Source organism: Bombus vancouverensis, chromosome 1, assembly GCF_051014615.1.
Source record: "Bombus vancouverensis nearcticus chromosome 1, iyBomVanc1_principal, whole genome shotgun sequence".
NCBI classification, from domain to species: Eukaryota; Metazoa; Arthropoda; class Insecta; order Hymenoptera; family Apidae; genus Bombus; species Bombus vancouverensis.
In genome coordinates this window covers 20,309,485-20,337,091 of record NC_134911.1, presented here as the reverse complement: position 1 = coordinate 20,337,091, position 27,607 = coordinate 20,309,485, and the positions used below count along the sequence as shown (strand labels likewise).

The 27,607-nt window shown below is 39.7% G+C and overlaps 1 protein-coding gene and 1 long non-coding RNA gene across 2 annotated transcripts in view; one reads left to right on the top strand and one right to left on the bottom strand.

Moving 5' to 3' along the window:
- MESR6 (misexpression suppressor of ras 6) overlaps nucleotides 1-27,607 on the top strand; it is a 419,881-nt gene that overhangs the window by 173,908 nt on the left and 218,366 nt on the right. The gene's annotated exons all lie outside the window — the stretch shown is intronic.
- On the bottom strand, nucleotides 4,947-22,993 carry LOC117158720 (uncharacterized). The gene is made up of 2 exons (XR_004464450.2): nucleotides 19,481-22,993; nucleotides 4,947-6,122 (listed from the first exon to the last, which is right to left on the bottom strand). It is a non-coding gene; the product is annotated as an uncharacterized LOC117158720 (long non-coding RNA).

Here is a 27,607-nt window from a genome sequence, read left to right as displayed (position 1 = left end):
TCGGCGTTGCGTGCACGATGGCATATGACGCTGAGGAATTTTTTAATGGTGTCCCATTGCGCCAGAGGTTCGTTAAATTTCATGGAGAAATATGGCTCGGTTTCTGTCGTTGGCGCGGGCCGAACGCCGGACCAGCTCGTAAACACGCTGCTCGAACCTTAAATTTTTCCTAATAAGGACACGCTATCTGGCCCATTATCGGGGACCCCGTTCACCATTGTCCCGTTAAGACACACGCCGTAATCGGGACCTGTTCCAGATAACGCGTAATTAATTATGGGGCGCGAGAAGATTAGCCGTGGCCAGCCACCGAGCCTGTTTTTTAGGGACTTCTCTCTGTTAGGGAAGCTTGTTTTTCGTGCCGTTTCGTCTCTTATCTTTCTTTTTAGAAATCGTGGCTACTCTCTGGGTGTGTTTAGGAAACGAAAGTATCTGTAGTTTTAATCTCTGGTTATTGGAGAAATATACTATTAATAAAGAATTCTACCAAGGAAAAATGGTACACCTATATCTTTTCGTATCTATGCTTATTTAGAGGATTTTGTTCTGAGTTTTTAAAGATTTAGAAGTGCGTACGATAGTGTTCGAAACATGTAGATTTTTTATTTTTAGATTATTCTAATATCGTTGTTTAGGTATCTAGAGAGTTTATCTTAAATTACAAATTTTATCGCCTATACGTCTTTCCCTTGGATTTCTGAATTCTAAAGAAACCGAATTAAATTCGAAGTTAGATTCAATTCAAGTATCTTCGCTTTCTTTTAATATTTTCATTGGCAATTTATTTTCTCAATTTTTCTCCTGTAGCAGCATAATTTATATTGTTAATCGTAATTTCGTGAATGAAGTAATGAGAAGTATACAAATTTTTCCATTAAAGTTTATCTTTGCTCGTAGTTTACTTGGAATTAAGTTAACTGTCAAAACAATTATTCGCTTATACCAGTTCTTTTTTAAATCTCTCAATTAACGCACTCAAATATAAAAAAGAGAAGTAAAATAGCCATAGTCGGACGAGGGAAGATTTATTTTCAAGAGTAAGGTGTTCTTAAGCCAAGTTAACGATCGTTGAAGACTAGTTGGCATAATGGGTAAATGTAGATACTTCATTTTATATTCTGTGGATGACGTTTGAAGGAAAAGTAAATTGATACTTTACCCTAGCATCGAGTAAAGGTTAAAGACTATACATGAACATAATGGTGTATGTCTAAATCTATTTATTGCAGACACAGAGAACGATGATAAACAGTGAGATACTATCGAAGGAGAAAACTTTGTCTAGCGTGTTGTTCCAGCTTTCTTATGACTGTGATTATCGCTTAATGGATTAGGACAAGTTTATCTTTACGGTTTAGAGCTAGAAATAGAAGAAAAGTTGCGCTATGCTGTTACAAAATAGGATATCTATATTCTATTTCTGTTTTTATTTAGCTATAAAAATAACACGGCTAACTATGAAGATAAATATGATACCATGAAAACTAATATTGTATATTAACTTTAGAATGATGTCGAACTAACCAAAGTAACCAACTTAACACATAAAGATTCGAAAATCCAAGAAGATTTTTCACATTTTAGTCCAACGAATAAAATTGATTTCAAATAATAGAGAAGTTTCGTTCAGTCAGAATCTTATAAAATATAACAATAACCAGATGCTATAATAACTCCTATCGAATAGAATCCACTCCATTCTTTATTTCGATTGTGGCAAGACAAACTCGAAATATATGTATAGCTTTGAAAACATCAGATTAACATTCCTCGGTGATATTTCACGTCGTTAAGATGCGAGAAAACGTGTCCGAAGTGCGTAGATCATTGAAATCATTGACCCCAATTTTATAACAATGACATAGAACGTAAATCGTCATTTTTATTATGACACTATTTTTTTTTCTTTTTTTACGCTTGCTTCTCGTCGCTCGAAGAAAGAATCTACCGCCGACAATTTCTCAACCCTAATCTCAAAGAATTTTAAACGCCTCTGAACAATCGTTGTATTTCTCAAGACCGTGCATTCTGACGGAATATTCTTCTCCCCTTCTTCTCGTTCTTCCCCATTCTCCCTACGTACTATTGTTTCACACCGCTTAAAGAGGGAATCAAAGAAGAATCGTCTATTCTTCCCGCGTTTGATCGTCGCGCACGAACCGCAAAAGGGTTTTCTTCGTCCGCGAGCAACCGAGCTGGCTAATGATCCAACGATTTATAAGCGATCAAAGGCCGATTCGAGCATGAAACCAGGGGCTGTACTTTTTTAATTAACGCACCTTTAATTAGCGGTAAAAATCGTCTTGCTAGCTATCTCAAATTGGACTGTGCCTCTTAAATCAGTTACTGAGACTAACAGGTAAAGGAAAAAGCGGGGAGAGAGCGGGGAAGAAGAAAAAGAAGAAGAGGAAGACGCTACAAAGTAGAGCGTCGATGAAAATACATCATGAGGGCAGGGCCGTGTGTACTTCTTTCCCTTTCCTTCCCCATCTCCCGTGTATTCATTTTCTATCTCTCTTCTTCTTTTTCCCTTTCTCGTTCCCTCTTTCCTCTTACAACCACCTCTTTTCAAATTGACGCCGTGCACGCGAACGAAGTGAAACCGTTCTCTCTAGGTAGCCACGACGACGAGGACGGCTCGTGTGAGCGGCCAAGCAACGTCCATAATTAATGATAATTGTTCAACTAGCTTGATGGCTTTAATTAAAGGCAGTTCTGCAATTCCGCGCGCGGCGAGCTTACTCCTATTTTCCCTGTCTCTCTTCTTTTTTCTCTCTTTCTCTCTCTCTTTCCCTCTCCTCTCCCCCTTCATCACACAGTCCCTCTCCCTGTACACGTTGTTCGTGTATCCCTTTCCTTCTTTTCCATCGTTCTCCTGTGTTCTGTCTATCTAACTTCTGGTTCTCTTCTTTTTTTTTTTTTCGCTTGCCGCGGTTTTCCGGCGCGGCGGTTAACGTTTCAACGAGCCAGCCTATCTCGTAGCCGCATCGAAATTCCCCCGGTTTTGAACTTGACGAATCGAAAACAAAAGGCGATCCATTATTGTCTTCGTGGCAGCATAATGAATCAAGAGCGGTGGAATTTTCATGGTTTCGGCGTGTAATTAGCCGCGGAACGCGAGAATTACCCCGTTAACGATTTCCACGGAACCCTCGTTAGACGAAGGAACACTCGTTACCCGAATGCCCTGTTATTTCGAGCCAGTGTATTTTTATTCCTTGTTGGTTTACTTGCTCCTTTCTCTGCGTTTTACATCGGTGATTCTATTTTTTATTAGGTCTTTTTTTATTAGGTTTCTCTTGTTTCTTCTTTTAACGTCGCGGAACAATCAGATCGAAGACTCGTTAAAAGAAAATCACTGGATAGACCAATTAGATCTTTCGTTAGATCCTGTTACGATTTCTACTGGATTTTATTATTATTTCTAGTGGATTTTTTAAGAAATTTTTTATTCCATGATGAGTATGATATCGAGATGTATAATTCGTTGAAGCTAATTGTCTTAATACTTGTACATGTAATTGCACACTATTCGGTTTAATGATTGTATCGTGTGCTTAGTTTCAATGGTAAGTTAATTAGAGAAGATCGTCCGATGTTCATTAAAAATCTAATCAGAAAGGGAAAACGTTCGTCGCTAATTCCGATTAATACGTCTCCCATATCTATTTATGATTAGTGCTCTGTTTGAAATCGTTCCAAAAATACTTCTCGCGTAAATACACCTTCAACAGCATTCGCGCGATTGATTTTAGTTACATCTATTAAATGCTGTATTTTCATGCTCGCTATAAACAATCCTATAAATCAGATTCGAACTTTGACCTATTTAATCCAACATATCCTTGATTTATTACTTGCCTACAGAATTCGTAAAAATAGTTTCCACAGTTTCTCGCCATATTTTTAGAACAATACCAGGTTTCTCATAAATAATACCCCGATACAAAATCCAATAGCCACCACCCTCCAAGGTGAATCATATCTCAAGAGAGGCTTTTACCCTCTAAATTTTCGCTAAGCCGAAATTGCAAAGCATCGGACACCCCGAGCATTGGATGATCGAGGCGATTAAATAAAAAAGAAGCGGCTAACCGGTGGACTCATTCGAGCCGGTGGTCCCTCGTAACAGAGACAGAGGTCGAGAAGGCGAAAGAGAAGGTAAGGAAACAGAGAAAGAGAGAGAGAGAGTGAGAGTGGTCCTTGTCTAAAAGTCGAAGTTATCGTCTGCCTTTTTTACCCGGAGCCCCCCGTGCGGCGCTCCTCGGATTCCACCGTGGAAGAACCCTTTTGCGCGCACGAGAAAAACGCCGCCTCGGCCCTGCCATGTGTTTCGAATGAATTTACATGACGTCCCAGCGTGTAGCTATGTCACTTTTTGCGCGTGTGCGTGCGTACGTACGTGCACGACGGCCAGCATGTGGGCAGAGATTCCCTGCAGCGGCAGATGTTGGACCATCTTCCCGTGTGCCCCTTCGAGATACGAAACTCGCCATGATTATACCCTATCTGCCCGGCGAAGGGCAGGGCCGTATCGTCTTGCTGGATTCTTCGGCGCCTCGCTCCTCTCGGTGACGTAACAGACCCTTCCCAACCACCCCTCGAAGCGCGAAAACATCTTTTTCCCTTTTCTTTACACTTCCTTTTTTTTTGTTTCTTTTTTTAGTATCCTCTCTGTTGCCTGTCTTTCGTTCATTTTAGAGTATTCTTATAGGACATTCTTCTTTTTAAATGGTACCAGTGGTACCGCCGGGGGGCTGAATGGACGAGAATTTCTGGGGATCACGAGAAGAGGTAATGGATTCGAGATATAGAATACCTGCTTCGATAATTAATTCGTGCGTTCGAAGGATAAGGAACGGTTGTTTATGCAAATTCATATTTTCATAAACATAATAAACCTGTTAACCCGGGAACAGTTAATCTGGTTCTTAACTCTCTCACAATTAGGTATGGTAATTTCTTTATTCGGATCATTTCTAACGCACCGATTCATTTACTTTTGCTGAAAATAAATTCTACGATGTTTTACATCTTTGAAATTGATTTGTCGCTGTTGACTTTTAATTTCAAAAATATACATGTTCTTGGTATATACAGAGTCGAGGTCTTTTTATATCTTGCATTTCCTTTTCTCCCTTCAATTAAGACTATGCAGTCAGCAGTCGTTAAATCGTAGTAGCCTGTATAATGGAACATTACACGAAAGGTAAAAAACATAGACAACTGAAAATATTTCAATGTATCTTGGAAAATGAAAAGATATTAGATTTATAGTTCTTGTATGTCTGCTTTTCGTTCTTTCTTGTTATTGTTACACGTTGGACGTTTGGTGGAAGAGTTTAGAGAGAGAAGTATGGGTTGGTCATTAGGGACCTCCCGTGTGATGACGGTGAGAACGGTGTCTAGGGGGTAGTTGGAACGGAAGTGTAGATACTTTTATTGCCCGCGGGAGGTGGAGCAATGATTTTTGTAGAATCCGTTGATGCAGTGTAAATGGAGATAAGTGGACTTTTTTCGAGATAGCCGGGTGTCTGTGCGTCCTGTTTTTTGGTAGTTTGTTCAAAGGGGAGATTTTTAGAGCGGGGCGTGGCCGCCAGACCGTGGTTTGTTTGGAAGTATTCCCTGATAAGTGGAACGAGATAATTCGACGAGATTTCAGTCCGCGTATATCATTTCTCTGACAGTGACGAATTTATGGGGAAACTTTTTAACCGTAGACCGCTCACGGTTTTGTAGATACCAGGTATTTTTTCAAATTTTACGCAATCCGGCCGTTAGAAAGCACTTCTTTAATATTCGTCGATCAAACGTATGATTTTTCTACTTTACTCTTAGGACTTGAAATATTATATCGATTATTTATATATATATATATATATCATATTAAACATGTGCGACTGAAATTTCAAACTGAACGAAACGTTTAACGAAAATATCAATCGCGGACCACTTCACTGTGACCATAGACATTGTCAAAAAAAATTCATTACCATCACCGTGAATTCGTGCACTGCGATCGAAATCGACACTTCCGATTTTCCCGTCAATTTGACGGAAGGGGATCCTTACCAAATACCGCCACTAAGCAACAAGCACACTTCCAACCGAGCGTAGCACACCTGAAACAAACAGAAAAGTCGTCGATCAACATGACTGCACGAAACGAATACGTTACTGTCGAGAAGGGATAACAGGTAGGGGTATCAAAATAAAAAAAAAAGAAAAAAAAGAAATTCACTGTACAACGCCTATTTTCGCGTGAAACGGTGTTCGAACAAGCTGTAACGAGTTTCTCGGATTACAAGTGTACTCGATACTGGCTCACCGAAAAATGGCAAGGATGGAAGGAAAAAAAAGAACAGCCTGTAAATGCGCAAAAAGTTGGTCAATCGAATGACGGTCCAACGATATCGCCGCGATTTTTCGGTATTTTTCGACCGTATTTTTGACGGAATGATTTATTTCTCTTTTTCTCCTCTTTTATTCCTTCTCTTTCTTTTTTTTTATTTTTTTTTTTACCATTGCTGACTGTTTGGCCCACGTCGGACAAGCGATAATTCGAACCTTCGTTTCGAGATACAGGAAATGAATGTATGATTTTACCCATGCGCTGCCGCTTAATAATAATTATTATTATTACGAGCCGGGGTATCAATCATATGGATATCGTGACCCACTATCGCAAATCACGGAGACACGGTGGCATGTCCAGTGAGAACGCGACGAATTTGAAAAGAGAGAAGAAAACAAGCGTCGCCGAATATCACTTTCGTCTCTTGACGTAAATGCATATGAAGAAACGATAATGTCGCGGAGAAATTACATGCTCGAGGTCTCTTTCGCCCTGTTATGGAAAAATCGTTATTATGTAAATTGAACGGCCAGAAAAATTGGCAGTCGTACTGATTGCGTTTCATTTCCAGCGGGACGTATGATATTTCCGAAGGAATTAACGTTTTTGGCAAAATGTACATATGCGATATTTAAAAGCGGGTATTCGAGCGTCGCATTTATGTTTGATGATTTTGAACAATATAACTGAAAATATGGTAGTTTATGAACGTTATTTCGGACTTCAGTTTGAAATCGAATCTTCTACTCAATAATAATAACATACTAATTTGGTAATATTCCTGTTTTCCCAAATCATAAAATATGAATAATATCGACATGTTTTTATATTTTCTTTTGCAGCGTCGAAAGAGAATATCATTTCTCTCAGCTGTTTACGAAGACTTCGACTATAGAATATTCATTATCTAACACTATTATAACCTAACGAATCTAGAATTAAAGCAACCTGAGACTTCGCGCCATCGAATACACCAAGTCAATCATATTTAAAGTAAGATTCTTCCTAAACCGATTGAAATGGAGATATTTGTATCATTGCCTACTTATTAGACTGTAGATTTTTATCCAAATTTATATTTTTACAAACAAAGCTAAAGAAATAAAATCTGAATAGAGATTCGTTATACCCTCAACGTATCATAACGAGGGCCTCATATATTTTGTATATTTTTGCATATTATGAGCATCCTGTACACTTCCAAACACTTAAATTCCGCATAAATACATAAAGATTCCCTAATTACCATTAAAAGTATCAGATCAAAAATATCAGTGATATCTGAATATCATTTCGAACTTCAGAAGCAAAATTCGTCTCGCGATTCAGTCTTCACGCGCATCATCACCGTCCGTAAGATCAAGACAATGTATGTTCGTCTTGTTCGCGCGCAAGATGCGAGCAACTGTTGGATAACAGAGGCACGAAATGAATTCAAATTAGCAACAGCGTCGGGTCCGGCAGGCACGATTGTATCTTTCGCATCGCGGCTGCAACAACCAGCAACAACAACTTTTTTGTCGCAAATCGATCCCAGCCGAAAAGCCAATTTCATGCTCCGTTCAAGACGCGCTTCGGCTTCGCTCTTAGCGCATTACGTATTCCGGCCTGCCCCGCCTTCTCATATTATTGCTCGACTCTCTCTGCTTTTTCTTCTCCTGTTTTTTTCTTCCTCCTTCTTTTTTTTTCATTCCCAACTTTTTCTTGTTCTTCTTCCTCCTTCTTGTACCCTCTACCTTGTGCTCGTTTTCTTCATCATCTTCTCTCTTTTCTGCCTGGTCCTTTTTCTTTTTCTCTTCGTCTTCTTCTTCGGGGTTAGGTTATCAGGCTCCACGGTAAACCGAGCGTTCATTATAATCGCATCAAGACGAGGATGATGTCGACGGGGGAGGGCAACAGGCCCCAGGAAAGGGCACTGGCCAGCGGATTCTTCGACGTAATTTTGTTCTACGACGTGCAACGACCCGGCTAATTTCGATCGGGCTGCCTCCAGATCTCGAGAATCACGCGGATTTCTGCCTCCGTTCTCTTTCGATCGCGCGTGAATTACGCGGATGTTGCCGTGGTCAATCAAATTATCGATCGAGCTGGGTTTTGAAATATTGAAAATATTATTATAGAATACATTGTAATAGGTGGATAATTGATTTAAGCTACTTGAATTTTGCTCTTGAACTTTATTTCTGTGTTGCAAAATCTTTCTTTACACACTTTCTGATAACCACTGTTATGGTGTTGATCTGTTTGATCTTTGAATATTTGCGGAATATTGTCCTTCTCAGTTAAAATATCCTATCTACGTACACAAATACGATATATGTAGTATACAGCAAAATGTATTGTCATGTTGTTTAATACATGATTTAAATTTATAGTCCGCTGAGTCTATGAAAAGGTAGAAAGTACTGGTTCTATCTATTTATTGCTCTGTAATTTGTGCGTAATTTGTTGTAATGAGAAAAAAATATTTGCAATCTAATTCAATGGTGAATAATACGAGCGTTAAAAATGTAGCTTTGTTCGTGGTTTGGGAACTTTTGATCTCTTTATAATATTTGAAATTATTGTCTTAATGCGTTTTAATTAAAGTCTTCGTATATTTGTGTTAATTCAACGTTTGGTAATATCCAGCAATAATCAGTAATCTTTGTGAAAAATGAGATGTAAATGATTCCCTTGTGTTTTTAGATTTCAAAAAAGCTATGTGATATTGTTTCTTTTGTATTACTGATAATTAATCATTAATGCAGTTTTCGGCGACAAATGTTCAATAAATTAATTGAAACATTTAATGGATTCTCCGTTATTTTGATGTTTTTACTGCAGGTAATTAAAATTGCTTTCTCCTCTTTTCAATTTTACGATGCTTCGTGACATTAATTAATTTTTAAACACTTTAATGGCATCGCTGCTATTTTGCTGTTGCAAAGCGCCGCTGTCATTAAACGCTTTACATCGTGGAAAATTTATAAAATGCTATTAAATTCTCTTTATCGTTGCTAATTATTGAACGTTAACGTTGTTAAATCGTAATTTCGTAGCTATCTATTTTCAAAAAAAAAAAAGAGAAAAATACGAATTATTGCTTAAAATATCAATGATCTGTATTTATATATTTTTTCTTTTTGTAGAATTATCAAAATAATTTAAAATGTCCAATTTATAATCTCCCTAGAAAATTTATAGATTTTCAGTACATACCAAATCTTTAGGAATTCGAAGGATTTATCATCATTATTTATTTATCTGTATATCTTTTCACATATCATTCATTGAAATTTCTAAAACACAAATTTTCTATCCTAATCGTTAAATCAACCAACTCGAGAATATTATAAGATTAGCTACAAAACTCTTCTAAACATTTTTGATAAAAAATCCAACCAACCAAAATACTTCAAAATCATTAAAACTTCCATTAAAAGTCAAAAGCACCAACAACTCCATAAAATCATTTAAACGAACAAACGCACGTTTACTTTCAGTTTTTGAATAATAAACATGAAATAATGGCTGCACGAAAGGGTTCAAGTTATGTAACTGGTTGTTCCACATCGAAAGGCAGTTTTTCTAAATTCCAGCCGTGTCAACCCTTTACCTGCTCCCCCTAGAATAAATATTGTCAGGATGGATCCACCTCGTATTATATTATAATAACGCGGGCATACTAATAGAACGTGCGAAGGTTTGTCAGAAAACGAAGGTTTCCAAGTAGGTACACAGATGGTCCAGCAGCTTCGCCCTTAACCCTTCGACGCGGAAATTTCCTTGTGTCGGAGAATGATGGGTCGAGAGGGGGGAGGGGCACCTATTAATATTCCTTAGACGACAAGCATCCCGTGAGAAAACTCCCCAAGGGTGTTTTTCTTTCACCTATTAGCATAAGGCGATGATCCTTTCGTTTCTCACGAACCCTGCCCCGTTTATCGTCTCGATTAATGAATTCTGGATACCTTCAACTCAATATTTCCTTCTATTCAATCAGCTTGAACCAATATATTCTTTGTTTCACAATTTATTTCATTTCAGAATCTCTTTTGACAATTTACAGAGCGTAAGAGTATAAGAGGCGTGTACAAGGTTTTACATGATACGCGGGGAAATTTAATTTTAGCCGTTTTCAAAAGTAGAAAGCTTGAATTTTTATCGAGTCCGTATTAAAAAAAAAAGTTTATCGCGTGGATTTCTATCTATATGAACTTCCATACGTGAGAACTTTGAATTTGAAAAATTTGATACGAAGTTTTTATATCTATACATTCGTAGAATTGAGCTGTTTTAATGACAGATTAGTAGTAATCTGAACAGAAAAATTTAAGTATGAAATACTTTCTATGTAGAAAATTATATGAACTTTATCTATATACGTATATTCCTAAATTTTGATGACAAAGCTAACGGAGAATTGAACGGAAAAATTGATGTAAAAATTGCTATATAAAAAATGCCATATGAATTTTAACATTTATACATTCGTAAATCTAACCATGTAATGCGAAAACTAACAGTGATTTGAACTGGGAAATATATAACCCACGTGTCAGATAGTTAACGGTTCTTTAAGCGGTGTTCCTATCCCTATGCAGAAGGTAGGACGAATTTTCATAAAATTCCCATAAATAACCGTGCTTATTTATGCACAATATTTATACGCCATGCATGACCTGAAACGGTAGCCCTACTAAAATTTTAAGCATAGGTATCGACCTACGTCGCTTCGAAAGGGCTGCATGTGAAGAATAGACGATGCTACCGCGACACACCTGTAAACTATCGGATTCTTTCACCTTCGGCATTCACGCTCGAAAAAGGTTACTTTCAAGATATATCGTCATCATATTCTGTTTCAAAAAACGGTCGCATTCTCGATGCAAAGTTTGACATTTGTCGGAAGATAATGAAATCGAAATCGATACTTTCACGATGATGAATATGTAACGATAACGTATTGAACATTTCATATCTTCCATATGCAATGTTCTAATAAAATTGTTTCTTTTCTATGAAATATGTATATATTCCAAGATTTGTTGTACAGTTAAAAATATATAATACAATTTACATCGAAGTATACGATGATTGTTCTGTTTTTCGGACTTGATCTCATTGCGTAAAATGTCAAAGTTACATCATGAAATATTTGAGCTTTTGAAAGAAGTGAAATCTTCTATTTAACATACGAGAATCTTCCGAAAAGAAGTCGCAGGAATTCTAAAGAATTTCATTCAAAAGTCATAAGAATAGAATCTCTTATTATCGGTAACATTACACAGAGATCTTAATTTTTCAACAAAATAAACGAATTAACATTAAAAAGACACTTCTGAAAATGTATTAAGTCTCCAATAGAAAAAGATCACGAAACCACATACGCGTGTTCTTGAAAAAGGAAAGGAAACCACGATCACAAATGATCAGACGTTCCAGCATTCGTTCACAAACGTACACCACGGACTACCGAGTCCAGCCGTGTCTTTATCCTCTTCATAAACGCAAAAATCACTTTTCTGCCGGCCTGCCCACGCAATAACGATCCCATTAGCCCCCCAAATCGTCCTCTAGATCGTCACTAAATTATCCAATAAAGTGCAGCGCCGTTACTCTCGTCCAATACCCGTCACCGGTTATGCACGACACAACTTTTCTCGCTTGTGGCACGGAACAATTCCGTCCGACGATTATCCCTCTTTTGCCTTTCTATTCTTTTCTCTCTGTCTCTGTCCAACCAAAATTTTCCAACTCTTAACGAGAGCAGAAGAGTGGGAAAAATGCGAAGTGAACGAGAAGGAGAGAAGAGTAGAAAGTTGGCGTTGAAATCCGTGGAGATGAAAAGAAGCAAGTAGACAAGGGGTTGAAACGCGAGGCGAGTGGGAGAGGGTGAATGCAGAGGAAAAGTCACGTAGAACTTTTTTTCCGGGTGGTGAATTTTTCGAGGCCCTCGATGGCGTAGGGTGTCGAGAGGGAAAAGGAAGAGAAAAAGAGAGTCAGTCCCCATCGTCGCGAAATCGACGAGCAAATACTTAAGGCGTAACCTCGTTACGCCGGCAGCCAGTGGAAAAGCGAGAAAAATCCACTCGACGACGCTGCTGGCGGCGGCGACGGCGCGGAAAACTCGCTTCCGGTCGTTCGACGTCCCTTCGACCGGTTCAAATGCCAACACGGGGAGTGGAAAGGCGAGAGGCGCCCGTGAAAAATGGCCCGCTAGAGTCGAGCTGTTCGAAAAAAACGCACAGAGGGCTAGGTCTCGCGGAAGATTTCCTCGCGAGACCCTTTGACGAGCAGGAACAACCTCTTCGATTTTGTATGGCTCGGCGAGAACTCGGGGGAAAATTGATCAGTTGAGTTGGTTAGGCTGACTGAGGATCGAGTCGGAGAAAGAATTCGCTCGAGGCATATATTTATGTTTGAGCAAACATGCCAAAGGTGTTTATGTAGGTAGCGAAATTCATTGGCAGAATTATGAACAACTTGCTGAACGAATTGTGGGCGAGTTATGATTTTGATGTAAGAGTTAGATGCTTATTATATGGTGTATTATATGACTCGAAGTGGTTCTTTTTCATCATTAGATAAATGCACGTGATTGTACGATATACGTGATCTTCTTGCAAAAGTTTCATCTTAGATTCATCATAATGAACGTTACATGTTATCGTACATGAATATTTATAAGAGGCAAATATGATGAAACAACTTTAGTTAAGACATAATTAAGCGAATATTCTGCCATTAGTTTAGTTAGGATGTAACGAAGTGAATATTTTGTTAATTACAATCGCTCCTAATAGCAAAACACACGAACTTATCATAATTTCAATCTCTCATCGCGCAGTAGAAAATGAACAACATAGACCGAACAAATTCTACACCACGAAGAAACGTGACGTTAAAGAAATTGGAAGCGATATAGAGACAGCAAAAAGCTGACAGAGGAGACAAACTCAAACGAGGTAACAACGAGGAACGTGGACGATAAAGAGAATTACATAAAAGGGGATGAATTGTATGGAAAGGCACGGGAGTTCGTACAGGGAGTCAGGCATTATATGCTCCGACTCGTGCTAATTACACCAATTTGAGTTAAAATGGGCTAAGTAAAGAGATAAATTGATGGCCGTGCGCCTCGAGTAATTACCTAATTCGGCTATGCGTAATTACCAACGATTAGGGTGTCGCTTTCGAGACATTTCTCAGGCAGCTGCAGGTGATACAGATACTATCGCAGATGTCTAATTCGCGAACAGTAAGCATATTTTGTGAATTGACAATTTTATGTTAATTGGACTATCAATTTGGTTTGCAGTTTATAAGATAAAGTTGATACTATTATACAATAGAATTTGTTAATACTAACAAGTTGGAAAATTTCGCTAATGACATTAGCTACATTGTGCAAGTAGCTCTGACGTTTATAACTATAAGTAGGAAATGATCGCTAGTATATACACTTAAATAAAACATGCGATCGCACTCACAGTCGAAATACTGAAAACTTTCAAACATATTGTAATATAATACCTTCTTTACGCAAAGAATCATCGATCTCGGATACTATCCAAATTTCAAAACAAGCATGGGAGGACTATATTATACTGTGCTATTATATTTGAAAATATAAAAATTCTCAAATTTAGAATACTACTACACTAGCTTCCTCTTACAAAGAATTGAAAAACAAATTTCCACGTTTCCATCCACGACTTCAACCCTATCCTCTCAACTATACTTTGGAGTATCCACCTACCTCGGAGACGTAACAAAAACGGTACACTGCGAGGTAAACGCAATCGAAAAGTTTCGTAAGGGGATTTGTTCCCGCGGCCCGCAGGTCGGGAGTGGCTCGGTCGAAAGAAAGCCAAAGGTTTTAGAATAAATCAAATAGAAAGACTGCGTGGGTCCACGACTAGAAATATTCGGCGCTCGCTTTGTACGAGGCCGCTACGCGGGACAGGCCTTAAAACGAACACGAGGAAATCGAACGGCGACTCGATACGACGAGGACGGAGAGCAAACCGCTGGATGAAGAACAGGGACCAAACGAAAGAGTACGAACGAGAGAAAGAGAGAGGTGAGATGAGGCCAAAAGGAGGCGAACGAACGGACGGGGCCCAGGCCACGTTACAGCAGCTACGACTGAAGATATCAATCAACGGGCGCATTGTGCTCAGGGATAATTTGACGCGCGGCTGAAAGGGCCAGATCTCAAATTCCACGATCGGATAATGGCCCCTATAAGGCCCAGGAGAAGGCAGAACCTCTGGGGTATATCTACCGAACCGCAGCTTGTACCCAAAGGGACGTTCGACGAACGCGCGCGCACGAGCAACGCGATTGTCTTCTTCTGGGGGTCTAAGCCTTTATTTTCGTTCCGAGACACATTGTCCCGCTTCTTGGAACGCATTACTCAGGAACCGCGTAACGAATCGATCGCATCGATTTCATTCACGACGCTATCCGATACTACCGTTCTCGTTTTCTCTCTTTTTCTCTCTTTCCGAGGTGGTTGGTCGATTGAGTGCTTAAATCTCGACGACTTTTAAACCTACCAGGTTTCACTGGGTTACTCACTGGGTAACAGAAGTGTTCGTGACTTTGCGTGGAGCGATGAAGATGAACGAAGCTGCGGCATTTTGGGCATATTTTAGGAAGTGAGTGCCAGAAAGGAGGTGAACGTTTTGATATGGAAATTGGAAATGGAGGAAGTGTTCTGAGTTCACGTTTGGTACATTGTTGAGAATACAGGAGAATATTCACCTTACTGCAAGATTTGTTTTAAGGTGTCCTTTCCTTTGTCGTATCTGTTGCTTGGCGATTAAAGTTGGAAACGAATTTTATTAAAGTTTCGAACGAAAAAAAATAACGATCAAGATGATTATTGTAGCTGACCGACTAATTCAATTTATATTTGAAGTTATATAATATTTTACGATATTTGAACTTTATTAATAATCTTGAAGTGTATGATAATTTTTATCCGTAGTTTCAAATATAGTAACGAATCACTCGAACGATAATAGCGTATAGTCTATTAAAGTGGAACAGAGGGCTCACGCGGACGAGGTTCGTGATTTCTACTCAAAAGGATAAGTCACAAGTTAATTTCATTTGTTATATTTGCTTAGATTATATTTCATTGCCATTTACGTGATCGTGTGAATTTTTCATTGGATTTGTTATTTTACATTCAAACAGAATGATAACAAATGAATTCCTTTTTATGTGACAGATATTTAAACAATCTCGATAAATTGGCAAGTGGATAAAATCATTAGTTACTTCGGTACTACTCGATGTTCGACTTCGTCAATTTCAGAATTTGTACGCAATACACGTTCTACGTAATTAAACATAATTCTTTTCTCATCCCCCTGGAACCATATAATTCCAAACAACTATCAGACTTCTTGTACAACAGTAGAAACTTCAAACCAAATATACCATAATCCTACATCTACCCTACAAGAAACACATAAAACTTCGAACTAATTACACCAAACAAAGTCGAACAAAATATTTCAGACGAACTCTTACATTTGGCAAGTCAAAGCTCCACCATTCGAATTAGAGTCTCGTTCACTTTCGTTCACGTCCACATTTTAATACACGTTCCTACTTCGCAATCGTAAATCAAGTCAATCTTCGAGCAACTACAGTTCACTTCGAAGCGAAGCGTTGAACATGTTCAGCGTCCGACGGCCAGGGGTCTCATGATCGAACATATATTTAAAGCTATGGTTACAGTGTTTTAACGAACTGTCTATTCTAATGGATACACGAGAGCAATCAAACGTGTACCGTACATACTGGTTCACGAAAGTATTTGAACAATTACCAGAGAAAACGTATACGTACATGGAACATGACTGTCATGACCATATTGATCAATTTTGAAACTAATTCGAAAATAGATACAGAAATTACAAAATATTTATTGCACACAGATATTAAGTAAAATACTAGTGAACAGCTATCTTAAACATGTAATATGTAAGGATATGTAAAGTAAGAAAACGGTACCACTGAGTATCGAGACTTTTTAAAATGATCGACTGTTTAAATATTTTTGCGATCTCTGCGGAATATATACTTGTAACAAATATCTTTTAATTTCTACATATACTTATTTTCAGATTTGTTTCAAACTTTACCGATACCGAATAAATTTCAAATTATTCCGCACAACACACATAATATATTTCGTGAGCCTCTGCAAATTCTTACGAGCGTATGCTTTCGATCGTCAGACGTTTCGTTCGTCAGAACACGTATCCATTGCAAGCACAGCCTAAACTCGTTTGTTTTTAACTAAACGTTGTCAAGAGTTTCGATTAGTTTCGAACCACTGCCCGCACGAAAATCAGGCGACGACTTATCGAGCAAGATTTATACCCGCGCTGCGCATTCGAGACGTCGAGGCGCGATTTCGAAACGCTTCTAACCGCAATGAATTATAGAAGCTGCCTGGTTTTGTGTCCCGGCGACAAGGACGATAAAAAATCGTGCGTACGCTCGGAGGCTGTTGCGCTAGCCTCGTGACGCCGTGAAATATTGCGGCGATATCCGTCTCTAACGACTTGATCGCGTGTGATTAATACTTTTCTTGATAGTTCCCTCGACGAACGATCCGAACTTCAACGTCCCCGAGACTTCCTCTTATCAGACCTTCGCGTAAACCGAAAGATGGATTTTGAGTATGAGATTTGTTTTACTGAAGTTTTGAATGAAATTCGAATAATGGATTGGAGAATTTGATATTAATTATCGTGGAGTACTCAGTGAATAGCTGTCATTAGTCGTCATTCGAAGGTTTTATTAATCTTTTACTGCGAATACGCATTCATCTTATACAGGAAAGATGCGTTTTTGTTTGTGAAAGCGAATAAGTGCGATTAAGAAATATCTGGTTGATGCGACGAAGTACAGTTGCAATTAGGAAATTGAAGAAACTTGATTAATTGAAGTCTGAAGTTTGAAGACAGTAACAGACTGATATTTTGAATAAATTATATTTTTCCTTTGTGATGCTCGTATGAAATATATATGCGATATTTGGAAGCTAATTTTTGTAGCTACAGTAGGCTGATGTTATCACACTTTCGACGATACGTCATCATATCGTAGATTACATGATTTCGAAACAAACGCGCTACTTAAAAATTTGAATTAATTTCTATTATAATATTAATGAATATTTTTGCCAAAATCTCTACTTAAAATTCCACACAGGTTTCAGAATTTCACAAGATGTAGACAAACACGCTTCAAATTAACGAATTCTTTTTTCATCCCATTAAACGTAAAGGACTCGAATGTGACACTTAATTCCTTACCTCTAAAAGAAGCCAATTTTATTTCTTTTATTTAAACTCAAACTATTCGAATTCAGAAATCACTTTACCAAATTCCAACTCTCGGACATAACACTTAGTTTCTTTTCGTCAAACGCGTAATCAAACAACAATTTTCTTTCAAATCTAACTCAACCTAAGTTACTTGAGCCCAAAACCGGTTTCTTAATTCTAATTCAAACGCAACACATAATTTCTCGAATTTACCAAACGCACGATCCAAAGAAACAAATTTCGTTTCAAACTTGACTAAACCCGAGTTATCCACAAATTCAGAAATCACTTTACTCGCAACTCGAACGTAACATTTAGTTTGCCGTATTTGTCGAACATGCAACTAGAAGAAACCCATTTTCCTCCAAATTTATCCAAGCCTAATCTACTCAACCTCAAGAACCACTTTATCTAATCCCATCTTCCTGTTCAGTTTCCAAACATAAAACACTATCAAGTCAACTCGATCTCCGACACAATACCGCCATAATCAACTTACACCGAGAGTGCCACGAATCTTTCCAAGATCTTCGAACAGGTAACCGCATGCGTCACTAAATAATACTCTACCTCGATTTTCCCTTGAGGTAGCCGGAAAGCTGAATGGAGCACTTGACTTCCCGATTCTGTCGAACGCAGGATTAAGAGGTCCACACGAGCCATCGAAAGAAAGAAAGAGAGAGTGAGAGAGAGAGAGAGAGAGAGGGAGAGAGAGAGAGAGAGAGAGGAAGAGGAACGACTCTGTCGCTATTTTCGAGGATACAATGCGACCCCGAGGGCGCGGTTACCTGAACACGTGCTCCTCTGTTCGTCCGAATACGAGGAAATTTTTTGACACGCGAGACACCACCGCTCTACAGGTGGACTCTCTTCTCGAGCTGCAGATTTGCGGTCAGCCTGTTTGCCTAACAGGTGGATCTATCCCGTGGACGATCGGTTGGGAAATTGTTTCCCCTGTCTACCGTACCAATCACGAGATAACTCCTTCGGGAACTTCGAACTTTGTTCCACGTTCGCACGAACAAATTTACCCAGTACTAGAAAGTTAGTGTTTATCGAGGAAAATCGAAGCTGGAAGCGTCGAAGGTTCGTGTCACTCGCGAAAATCTCTCGATTCGATAGCATCGCTTTAGCTAATGGTACCTTCGTAGGTTGAGTGAAAACCACTTTCAAGGCTAATTCGCGTAATAGGTTTGAATAGAGACAGTTGGACGACCAGTAGATTCGAGTTATTGAGTAAAACTTCGTTTAGTTGAACGCTTACAGTTCATATAAGCGGAGCTCGTGTAATAGACATGTTCACTGGTTCTTCCTGTTGCAATGATTTTTTACGTAATTGGAATTCACGTAGATTCGATCGCTACCTAGCCAGACACTAACTAAAATCTCGTTCCAATAAATGAAGTTTCGCTGTAAATATGGAAGAAGCGTAGGATACTGCCTGCTGTCTCAACAATCTGACAAGTAGTGAACTGTGTGGCTTGTTCGATCTCATAAAATTTGATCATGGTGAATTATATTCACTTTCCGATTTTTCACTCGCAAAAAGCGTCACCGTTTCAAGATTGGAAAAAATAGCGCAACATCGTATTATATCAAATAACGTTTTCATATCTACACTTCACCATAAATAAACGCGAGGTCGATCGAAAAGAGCGAATAGGAAGCTTCTTCAGGTATAAAGGATAATTCAGGGAACGAGTTCGAGTACCGATCGGACGCGATCGAACGGGAAATCTCGTGAAGGTATTTCATCGGCTTTATTTACGGTGTTGACTCTTACCTCACTTGTTCTTCAACGGTGATTTGTGACGATCTGTTGGCGAAAGAGCCGTCGGCTGCTAACACGTCCGTAAAGCGTAACGTTTTCTTCGTACTCTTCGACTACTTTCGTTGACGATAAGAATCATCGTGTTGCTATTCCTTCCACTTTTTCTCAATTATTTTTGCTTTGCCGTTTACTTTGTTTTAAATTTAATCACACATTTTCATATGTTTCTTCCTCGGTGCATGGTCGATCTTCCCCGACAGATTTACACTATCCCGCACTAGAAGTAACGGTTCGGTGCAAAAATCTCGCCGTACGACTCGCCAATGCGTGAACGGTTTTTCGTTATTCGATGCTCGTTACGTAACAATCGAACGGCACCACATATCTGACGAGCAACGAAGGAAATTCTACTTTCGAACGGCTTCACCGATCTTCGGAATTGCGACGGCTCGTCGTGCTCGTCGATTCGCCATCGTTTTCACCTTTTTTTTTCGGGCCGCGGTTTCGCAAAGTGAACGTATACGTGCCGAAGATTATCAAGCGCAGATCGTTCGCGCGATTCGGAACACCACGTGGCTCGACGCGAGGCCGAGCACAAACCGTTCGAACGAGCCCTACGTGTCTTCCCAACAATCTCACTACGAAGGGATAATTCGTTTCTTTTTTCTTTTGGTTCACTCGCCGAATGTCGAAATTTCGAATAACGAAACTTCATTGCGAACATTGGAATTTAGAATCTTGCGGTTTGGAACAGAGTGTTGCGTATCATCTTCGAGCGTTGTCGAAGCGACTTCTCGATATCCAACGTCTTCTGGAATTCTTTGCGATTTTACATGCTCCCACAATGATCGTCTCTGGTGATTTCAGTCGCGACAACCGTTTATTTAGTAAGATCTTCTTGAACATCTGTTAGCTTCGAGTACGGCTATCGAACGACTGCCGAGCGTTCTCGAAGACTTCGATCGTTCGATTGCTTGTCACCGGTTGCGACGAATCTCGTATCAGGGTAGATTCAAAGAGACAGAGTTGGAATCGTCCGAGACCAAGTCTGTCTCCTTGAACCTTCTCCAATTCGTTTGCCGTGTCCAATCGTGTATCTTCTCTTTCACCACTGGATGCGATTTCTCGCGTAAATTCTTCTACAATGGTTCCCTTACGCGTGATGTTTCTTCAAGATCGTGGTAGTCTACGACCATCGTAGAACGGATCAGGCAAATCCGATCACGGAAGCTGTACTCCGGCTTTCCCAGATGCTGATTACCGCTTCATGTTCAGGAAGGGACAGCAGAGGAAGAGTGTAGTAGATGAAGAGACTGCCCAGGAAGGTTCACACTGCCCGGCGGTCTGATCGCTGACGACTGAACGCCGTGGTAGCGTTTCGCCGCGTAGTAAGCCGGCTCTCACCCCGCCATCGGCCTCTCTTTCTCTGCCTCTCCACGAGGAGTGAGCGAGAGAGAGACGAATGATCGAAAGAAACGAAGAAAGAGAGAAAGAGATACAGAGAGCGAGAAAGCGAGAGACACCCGTCCTTTTCGTCCCACTCTGACGTTCTGCGCGTCCTGAGAGCAACATGCCCCCGTCCTCGTACTCGCTCCGTTCTCTGCATTCATCCCCACCAATTCCTTTACGTTCTACCCCCACCGTATCGCCACGGTTCTCCCACTACTAGCCGCGGGGTCCCCACCATCGCGCTTTGAAAGTTCTTGCGATCACCGCTGGGCGGCACCAGCGTCCAAACTCTCGAGCGGGACACCGTTCGAGCGTGGCGGGCAACAAAGGTCCCGTCGGTTAGCGCCGTTATGTGGGAGAGAACGCGCTCCCCTGGTTGGTGGAAGGGGAGTGGTAACCACTGGTGGGGAGTCCTCGACTTCCCCTATCGTCGTTCTGCCACCACGTTTCCCCTCCAGTTTTATCGCTCCTCCTCCACCCCCACCGACGCGGCACGTGTTCCGTTCCACTCGGTCTCGTGCGGAAAACGATCGTCCGTCCTCGTCCTTGTTCGCCCTGTGCCGGAGTTCCTGGTAGGGGTGGTGAAATATCGTCGGTGGAGGGGATGCGCGAGAAATACCGCGTGGTAGTGGGGAGCAGAAGGACTTTGTAATGTAGCCAGCACGCGTCACGCGCTCTTCACGCTGCGATTATATGCTCGTGACTGGAGGAAAAGCGTCGTGATTTTTGGAGGAAATTGGAAGTGTTGATCATATTGGGCGATCGAGGCTCGTGTTGGAATCTTGGTTATATCGATTGGAGTCAATTTCAGATCTTTCGACTTCTTTTAAAGCAGCGTTCGTTCATTTTGCTAGTGGAGGTATTTCGATAAAATGAACGACGCAGAGAAAATATAAAGGAACGAGTGATTCTGAAATGTCTTTGAAAGTATTGGAACTCGTTTCACCGATTTTGTAGTTATCAGTTGATTTATGGATCGGTTTATCAAGGTTATCGTGGAAACTCGGAGACGTCCGCCACGTAGTGCATCAAACTCGTGGTTGATCGTTGTAGAACGTTTCTTATCGTCGCTATCGTTGAGCGTGTGTTTGTCACGCGGCTTATTTTGCAGCTAACAACGCGGTTATCACTTCTGGCTGCCAAGGTACACACGAGCACTTTCAGCTGTACGACGATAACGCGTTGTTAGTTTCGCTCTGACGAGAAAGCAAACTGGCCTCGAAGGGAGCAATACCTATTTACACACTCGTAATCGTTTCCCGGTTTTCCGGTTTAGGCGACCTCTCGTCAACGATCGAGTCGCCCTATTCCCTTTAAAAGCCATTGCCACCGTGTCTAAGTACATCTTCCCGTGTGTGTTTATATGTGCGACGCACAGCATCATAAATTTCAGTGGACAGTTTCGAGTCTCTAGGCACGCGGATACAAAACGAAACGAAAATAGCTTCTACTTTAAACATACGGTGTTCCCGATCAACATTTCCTATCCGAACGTTCACTATCGAATCTTAAACTTCAAAAGAGTGGCAAGTCGTTAGCCGACCATTACTCCCGTCACTCGACCACGTGATTCCGAATATACGTTCGAAATAAATCTAAAATCGCGCCGCTACTCGTCCGTTCAGCATTCGTTCTTACGCGTATATCCTTCCACAGCACTTTGAAGATACATGACATGATATAATTATACGAACCAAGAAACTTTGAACGATCTTGAGTGCAACGAGCCATCCACGCGTCGCATACGAACTCCTCCTCGGACACGGCGTTCCTTCTTACTTGATCGCGAAACGATAATCATCGTCGTTCCACGTTCCCGTCACACGAGAAAAGCCTAGCTCAAACTCGATAACGAACTCCACTGACCACTCTAAAACGTCACGTTATATATACACACTTTTCCTCGCCTCGTTAAAATAACCAGCATTACGTCTTGTATAAAATCGTATCGGGAGAAGAAATCACCGTGATTCGAACTCTGTCATCGACGTGAAGATCCGACGTGAATCGTGACGAAGGAAATCGGGGATACCGGCGCGGTTTACTCGACACGAGAAGACAGTATCTCGAAAGAGGGTTGGCACACGTTGAACTGGCTGTTGTCGAGCTCGATCGGTCTGCCCGGAGCAGGCGAGTTTCCCCTTCGCCACTTTCCCTGCGCGCACCCTCCCCCTCTCCGCGTTCCACCGCGCGAAACACACACGGCCGATATATATGTTTCCCCTTCATCCCTTCCCATACCATCCGCCACACTGTCTCTCGTCTTCCTCCCCCGCCGCCGCCAGGACTCGTGAAATTCCGGAATTCCGCGCGTCCGTGGCTCCACCTCCCCCCTCACAGAGCGCGAAATCTTTTTTTAAACTCCGCCTAGCTGCGGTGCGAAGCGAGACGGAGCGACAGAGAGGAAAAAAGCGGAGCAGGCGCGAGCCACTCGGCCTTTTTCCCACTTCTTCCGCGGTGCAAACACGCCGTACGCCAAAACCCCGCCCCCTTTCGACGGGTTCCCCATCGACGCTTTTCCGCTGCCACAGATTTTCCGGGGGAATATGGCTCTCTCTCCTCGAGCCTCTCGAGACGAAGCGGGAGAAACGCTCCACGCAATTCCCACTAGTTAGCGCTATCTGGACATCCTACCGACATCTAGCGGTGGATATTTTTTTTGAACAGGGGCTGTTTCAGGATTTTTCATATCTTCGATGAGGCGCTTTCGCGATTTTGGTTTTATTTTAAGGTATCGATATGACGTGTTATTTAGAAATAGTAATAGGCGATATGAGGGACGTTTATGAGTTAAACGATAATAAAATGTTATAGAAAGAATATGTTTTGTAGAATGCAATTGATGAACAAATTTTTATGGTCTGTTAGTTTCAGATTTAGTTAGGTCTGTGTATCGAGTTCATGAGAATCAGATGTATTTTAGTTGAAAATATTACGATGTTAAAGATATTTGAAAATTGTAGAAATTTACTGCTGTATCTTATGTTGGTAAGAAAGAAAACTCCCCTGTTTTGCTTATCGATCGTATCGTATAAAGTCACTAGACTGGACGTTAGCGACATCTGTTGGTGAGTTCGTCGCAATTCAGGATGAAAGCATCCCTAACGTTTTATTGCATTTTTAACGTAACATTTCGTATGACGCAAAAGTGGCATAATATTCGGAATGATTTAATAGTAAGAATTAAAAAATTTATAATCTCTAATATATAAATTTCATTGTTTAGAGCGGTAATGTTCCTAAACGTAGTTTCAATCCTTTTATGATTGATGACTATAAATATAAAAAAAATATTTTATATTTATTATATTTAATTTGTATAGGAACTATCAATTTGTTAATGAAATACAGAGCGTTAGAAGTAATCATAAAATATTGTTCTTAAAACGATCTTGCCAAGCGGCTTGTTTTTCCGTGTCGGTATGGATTCCGCATTTTCCCGCGACGTCGATAAAGCAGGTGACTACTTCACAAAATTTTCAACCGATTAACTTTCAATTCAGTGCAAACGAGGCCCCTGATGGCGCACATGGGTATAATTTCCACCAAATCGTGCGATTGAGCGCGCCGAAAAACGATGTTCCCATTGGTTCAAAATTGATTTACATCGAATAAAGCGATGCCCGTGAAAGATAGACTGCATAGACAATGGAAATTATCAATTATGATAAAAAAAATTAGTAAAGAATCAGTGCCATGAAGATCTCAAATTTCTATCATTTTGTGCCAAAAGTTTCAAATCATTCTCCACTAAAATATCTACAACAACCCAATATTAATTTGGTTGTATGGAGCTGATTGAATTTCGAATCAGAGATACAGTTGCAAAAATCTCGTAACAGATCCTTCATTTGCAATGTTAGTTACGATATTTTCCAGAACTGTGTATATATAGATTTTCATAGATCGTTTGTACTTTGCATTACAGTGCAAGAATACCATTGTTCACCATTTTCTCCTTTTTCGACCTTATTTTTCAATTATTTTGCATCGTTTCTTTTTTAATTGTACATATTACTTCAACGATTTAAACAATGAAATTTTAGAATTTTGAAGAAGTAAATCTCTAATGAATCGTTACGAGACCTTCTACGATTCAACGATTTTCCTATCGCATAAAATGTCAACATGTCGCGTATTTAATTCTTACAGATAAAACAAAATCATATTGAAATTACATCGAAACAAAACCATCGTACACATTAATAAGATATTTGTGTTATTTATTCCTGTATTCGTGTAAAGAATTTTCATATCTTTCTAGCAAACATATTTCAAATAATTTCTTCGGCAAATAAAAATTAAAATGCAGGTATCCAACATCCACGACTTCGACTCGCATTTCCATTTTTCAAGCTGGCTCGATTTATCATTTACCGGAATGTAGCAGCAAGAATTTGAAACTTGGATCGGTATGGTAGCTTGAAACGCTTCGATGAAAAAAGGAAAAGAAGTTCAGGCAGTCATGCGTTGAGCGGCGAACGAGCGCGTCAAGTAGATTAAGACGATTATGGTCAGACCGCACGGCAGCCGTTATTTATCTGCCTTGAACCGAAATGCCTCGTGTGATTTTTGTCTCTACGTTATCGATTTCGATCGCGTGACAAGGTGCCGATATTAGCCAGTGGCACCAACCCACTCTCCTCTTACTTTCGTTTCTTCGTTCGTTTCGCTTTGTACGTAGCATCTGTCGGGTGACAGTCGATTACCACGGAATTCGAGCGAAACAATGCGCGGTATGTGCGTGGCCGTGTAACGTGTAAGTGACCACCGACACGCTGATAATTATGACGCTGGCGTCGATAAGGATCTGTTGGTTTGTCGGCGATAATTATGCGTGTGGGACCGCGGCTATTATGCTTGTCTCTTTCTCTTGGAAGAAAAAAAGGAAAATAAGGGCTAGGGTGAAGCGTTTCCGGTTAACTGGAGGAATGTTACTGCAACGATTAACGAAGTGGCCGACAAAAGAATCGCTCGAGTGACACAGAATTTTGAGCAGCCTCTTCTTGCGCGCACGTCGAACGTGGGAATTGACGACCAACCCATCCACCCTTTACGGGAAACCGGATTTTTATTCGACCAGGGAAAGAAAGAGTCTCGTTTAAACTAATTCTTTGCTTCATTTGATCATTTTTTACATTTATACTATTGTATTTTGCGATGTAACGTTTGCATTGCTCTGCGAAGATGAGTGGAGTGGTCAAAAAGTACGTATATTATAATGGGCTAGTGAAATAACGTTAAATATAGTATTAAATATAGTTAAAAAATTGAAGAGGGATTTAGTCACTTTTACTCACTTGATTTCGACGTTCTAGATAAATAACGAGCAAGATACGTCGAAATATATCTTTTGACAAAATTAATGTCTATTTATATGAATTAAAAATAACGTTTATTAAGAAACTATGGAATGTTATACGTTATATATATTATATTTTAGTAATCTTTATATGAAACAACAGTGCATCGATTGTGTCAAAGAAGTCTAATCGTAGAAAAATATGTTTCTTTGAACCAAGTGGTTTGAACAAAATTGTTTCCGATGAAGAACTAACTACGTTCAATATATATTTTACATCATTCTATATACTTTTATATACTTTCTGCATCCAAAATAACTTACAAACAAGGTACAGTGGCTATATAATATTTTCATACATCGGCTTCTGAATATATTAAATTGTCAGTTTGTCCATTAAGCAGTTAATTCCAAGTGGTCTTTGAAATTTAATAAAAATTCTTTCGCATGGATAGTTTGGCTCTCTGACTGATAGAACATGGACGCAAGATGACTGACAGATCGATGGACAATATCGAAAATATTGAAAGCTCTTCGCGTTTACATGTTGATCAACGAGCGTGTTCGTTAGTCTGCTCGATTATCACGTGACAAGACATCTGACCTTTTTTCTTTTTTGTAACACTCTTCGCTTTCGAGCGTGAAATTAGCAGTAATTTACTGATTCAAAGAACTACTCGTTGCTTGCTTGCTTACTATGCCCGGCTGGCGTTCGTCGTTCTTAGGTTGTAATTATGCTTGCAGTGTAGGAGGCGATCATGGCGAAGTGGATAGTCTGTATTGTTCTTGCAACATTTTTACCGGAATGTTGATAATGCAAGAAACAAAGATTTAATCGAGAACGTGTTTCTTCGCGTAATTTGTAGGTTAAATAAAGAATTACTATAGATCATCACAGATAAAGAACATTACATGGTAATTATGATCCTTGTCGTTCAGAAGTGAGAGATATTTCTGTAATAAATTAAATAAAGCTGGATATTTAATTCGATTAAGATCAAATAATTGTTGAAAAAATCTAATTGCTATTTATTATACTATTTATAAAGTAAAATTTGGAAGTTCTTTTGCTTCAAACTAATATAAGCAACAATCTTCTTATCTTATGTCAGGAAAAATATAATTCTCCATGGAAATAAGAACTTTAATATTATCTTCAATATTCTTTTTATTATATTACACTGATATTACGTAGATGAAATATAATAATACACAGAAGGTTTCTATTATAGAGGAAATTTTCAATTGAACAAGATCAATCAAATAGAATTCAAATAATTGATTCGGAAACATTTTCTAACTTATTCTGAATTATTTACTAAATATACCTATATCTCAAATCTTTTAAAACAATATTATCTAAGGAGGTTAAACTAAAATCAACAACA